General features: G+C 41.7%; 1 pseudogene; it reads left to right on the plus strand.

Annotated features, from left to right (window-relative positions):
- Positions 1–352: 352 nt before the first annotated feature.
- Positions 353–4,382, plus strand: LOC115072447 (annotated as a pseudogene).
- Positions 4,383–4,765: the final 383 nt, after the last annotated feature.

Raw genomic sequence — 4,765 nt, forward strand, 5'->3', positions numbered from 1 at the left:
ATATTCTGGGAAGCTGTACAAGGAAGTAAGATGTAAAATCTAACTGCTGAGAAAAAGCTGACCTTTTTCATGCTCTGTGCACAAGCTGAAAATCACCCGAAACTTCCCCCTCCCACTGCTGCCGGCCCCCTCCCACTGCTGCTGGTTTTGGTTTGTGGTTTTTGCCTTTAAAAGAAGCCTGTAAGCTGAGCTCTGGGCTGCTGCTCTCTCTCCGAGTGAGGCAGAAGCCCATCTGTGCAAACGATTAAATCCTCTTGCTTGTTGCATCTCCTGGTCTTGGGACTGAGTCATTGGGGTGCGACCTTCCATGGACGTTGGGTACCCCAGACCAGGGGCCCAACAGGCTATAGTCATGACAAACATACTTCAGCTTGTAGGTGACCACTGGGTTCATATACTTGTCCCTATGGGATCTGCCATTGTGCATTATCTAGACAGAAGGAATGATGAAAAGCTAACTGCCTTCAGGAATAAGAACATGCTGTTTAAAAGGGAATTAAGGTCTAATGAAGAAGTTACTTGGAAGATTCTGGCTAAATCACAGGATGTTCACCTTTTAAAAGTTATGGGAGAAAAAAAATGCTTATTATTTACAACAAAAACAGAAACAAAAAACAAAGTCAGGCATGGTGGCACAGGCCTTTAATCCCAACACTTGGGAGGCAGAGGCAGGCTAACCTCTGTGAAAAAAAGGCCAGTCTGGTCTCCATAGTCAGTTCCAGGCCAGCTGGGGCTACAGGGAGACCCTGTCTCAAAGAGACAAAAAGGAAAAAAAAAAAAAAAACCCTCAACAAAATTGTGAATTAAAAATTCCCAAGATAAACATAAATAATGGTTGCAGCTCTATTCCTTTTTTGATAGTTTATTATTTTTACTTTATATGTATGAGTGTATTGCCTGAATGTATGTAAGTACACCTGTGTTGTACAATGCCCATGGAGGTCACAAGAGGTTCCAGATCCCCTAGAACTGGAGTTCTGGATAGTTGTTAGCCACCATGTGGGTGCTGGGAACAAAACCTGGGTCCTCTTTGAGAGCATCCAGTGTTCTTAATCACCGAGCCCTCTCTCCAGCCCTGAAGCTGTACTCTTTATATGTTCTATTTAGCTGAAGACACTAAAACTATATCATGATAATCAGATAACATTTATGAATATAGAAAGCATATATATTTTTTTATTGGTCTGCCTCCCAACACTGGAGTGGTAACAACACTGCAAAAAGAGGGCAGGAGCTTTAGTGCAAATCTCTTAAAGCCTTGAATTAGACAGACAGAACAAGTTCTGTAAAACTTATTTGAAATTGAGGAATAAAAGGTAATGTGGGCCAGCTAGATAGCTCAGCAGGTAAAAGTGCTTGCCAGACAGGCCTGACAATTTCACTTTGATCCCTGGAACCCACATAAGGGTGGAAGGAGAGAACTGATTCCTCAGTATTGTCCTCTGACCTCCACACAGATATGTACCTGCCCCCACACATGTGCACACACACGTGTGCACATGCATGCACACACATGCACAATTAATTAAATAATTTTTAAAAATTAGTGTAAGGATGGCTGGAGAGATGGCTCAGAGGTTAAGAGTACTGACTGCTCTTGCAGAGGACCCGGGTTCGATTCCCAGCACCCACATGGCAGCTACGAACCATCCTTAACTCCAGTTCCAGGGGAATCCGAAGCCCCCTTCTGACCTCCACATTGCATGACATGGGTGGACTCACATACATGCAGGCAATACACTCATATACATAAAATAAAAATAGTAAATAAAATATTTGGGGCTGGAGAGATGGCTCAGCAGTTAAGAACACTGGTTGTTCTTGCAGAAGACCTGGGTTTGAATCCCAGCACCCACATGGCAGCTAACAACAGTCCATAACTCCAGTTCCAAGGGATCCAATGACCTCTTCTGCCCTCCACAGGCATTGCACAACACAGATGCACTTACCTACATGCAGGCAATACATGCATACACAAAATAAAAATAAAATATTTTTTAAAAATTAATTAAGGTATTTGGACTTGGAGGTTTTAAGCTAGAATTCTATTACATTTTTTTTTATCTTTCCAATTTATTCCAGTAGGTAAAATAAAACCCTTGGAGTTGAAAATTCTATTTGACAATTGTTGAAATGGCAAGAAAGGATGAGGGCTGTTCTCCAGGCCGTGGACCTCACCCCAGGGATTCTTACTGGGTATTTACACTTTTTGTCAAATGAATAGCTCCAGCTATTTTTAAAACATTAATAGAGAGCAGACAATGTTTCACAGGTACATAATTCAACACATGAAGTATTTATAGTATATATAAAGAGACTATTTCTACTTTCTTCCAATAGCCTCTTTTAAAGAAATGAATTTCCTGAATTTATTACTTGCTGTGATGGTTTGGCTGATCCATGGGGTGCCTAGATACTTTTTTAATCATTTTATCTGTGTTTCTGTGATGGTGTTTCTTGATGAGATTAACATTTGAATCAGAGGGCTAAATAAAGCAGATTCTCCTCCCTAACATAGTGGGTTTCATTCAGTCTACTGAGAGCCCTAATAGAATGAAAATTTAGCAAAAACAAATTCTTGGGGGCTGGAGAGATGGCTTAGCAGTTAAGAGCACCGGCTGCTCTTGCACAGGACCCCAGGTTGATTCTCGGCAACTCACATGGCGGCTAACAACCATTGGTAACTCCAGTTCCAGGGGATCCAACACCCTCTTCTGCCTCTGTAGGCACCACAAATGCATGTGGTCTATGTACATACATGCAGGCAAAACATTCATACACATAAAATAAAAATAAATATTTATGGGGCTGAAGAGATGACTCCGCAGTTAAGAGCACTGACTGCTTTTACAGAGGACCCAGGTTCAATTCCCAGCATCCACATTGCAGCTAACAATCATCTGTAACTCCAGTTCCAGGGGAATCCGATGGCCACTTCTGACTCCAGGGGCATTATATGACACAGGTGCACTTACACACATGCAGGTAATATACTCATACACATAAAATAAAAATGAGTACAGGTGCCCAAGGAGGCCTGAAATATCAAATCCTCCTTAAGCTGGAGTTACAGGTGGTTGTGAGCTGCTGGAAGTGGGTGCTGGAATTCAACTTACATCCTCTGCAAGAACAGTATGCACTCTTAATCACTGAGACATCTTTACCCCTAAAAAATGTCTACTATGATTACATCATTTAAATACGGGTTAATTTTTAACTCTATCCCCCCCCCCATATACATACTAGACTGTAAACCTCACAACTGCAAAGAATATCCATTTTGTTCCCTGATATATCACAAGGATTTAAATGAAGTCTGACATACATGAGGCATCCAGTAAGTATTGTAGAGTAAATCGATTCTGAGACACTACAAGACAGTTTCAGAATAAGGAAGACAGTTTAAACAACTGCATGGACTCCTCCCTCAAACCCTTTTTCACAGCAAAGTCTTAATGTAGGAGGAGGCATTCTGTGAGGCTAAGAGATGACCCAGCAGTTAAGAACATTTGATGCTCTTGAAGAGGACCCAATTTCAGTCTCCAGCACCTGTGTGGCATCTTGCTTCTGTACTTTCAGTTCCAGAGAACTCAATTCCCTCTTCTGGCTTCTGTGGGCACCAGGCAGACACCTGCTGCATGTACATGCATGCAGGTTCAGACATTTAAAAAAAAATACCTATTAGAAAATCATAACCAAGAGTCGGTGAAGCATAATGGTACACATCTTTAATCCCAGCACTCAAGACACCAAGGCAGAAGGATCTCCAGTTTGAGCAGTTTGAAGCCAATCTAGCTATATAGTAAGGGGAAAAAAGGAAAGAAAGAAAAACAGAAAAAAAAAAAGGAAAGGGAAAGCAAAGAACAGGGGAATTAATTTCAATTCTAGAGACTCAATAGGAAGAGAACCAAAAAAGTAGAGGAGGGAAAAAGATTCAGCACTGAGTGAGTGAGTCACACACATGAAATCCTCAGATATGAAAAACAATTTTTTCTTTTAATTATTTGCTTGTTTGTTTATTGTGTGTGTGCACATGTATACAGGTCAAAGGATAATTCTGGGGGCTTGGTTCTCATCTTCCCTCCTGCTGAGGCAGGGTCTCTCTCTCTCTCTCTCTCTCTCTCTCTCTCTCTCTCTCTTTCTGCTGCTATGCTTGTGCTCCAGGCTAGCCGCCCCAAGCTTCCAGATGATTCTCCTGTCTCTGCTTCCCATCTCACAGTAGGAGTGTTGGGATTGCAGATGTATGTGTTCAGCCACATCTGACCTTTTTTGTAGGTCCCAAGGATCAAACTCAGGTCATCAGGCATGTGTGTAGAGTGTGGCTAATGCCTTTACCTGCTGAATCATCTTTTTGGCTCAAGAACAAACAGGATGTGACATGAAGGTCCAACAAATACCTTTGATAATGGAAACTGATCCAAACCAAGGCACATCCCCATATAATGTGGGGAAACTGGAGACTGGGAGAATGTCTTTTAAAAATACTCTATTTCTCATGAAGCAAGTAGAGAACACACACATTTTAAAAAAGGTTATTTTACATTTATTTATTTATCTTGGCAGGCAGTGCTTGAGCGCCACAGCATGTCTGTGGAGGTCAGAGGACAACTTGCAGAAGATTGTTCTCTCCTTCCACCATGTGAGTTCAGGGATCAAACTCAAGTTATCAGTTGTCAGGTTTGGCAATAAGCGCCTTTATCTGCTGAGCATCTCACCAGCCAGAGAATGCAAACTTCTTAAAAAAGGAGTAGCCAAGAAAAAGGAA

The sequence above is a fragment of the Nannospalax galili genome, unplaced genomic scaffold (genome assembly GCF_000622305.1).
Source record: "Nannospalax galili isolate Female #2095 unplaced genomic scaffold, S.galili_v1.0 scaffold161, whole genome shotgun sequence".
Taxonomy (NCBI): domain Eukaryota; kingdom Metazoa; phylum Chordata; class Mammalia; order Rodentia; family Spalacidae; genus Nannospalax; species Nannospalax galili.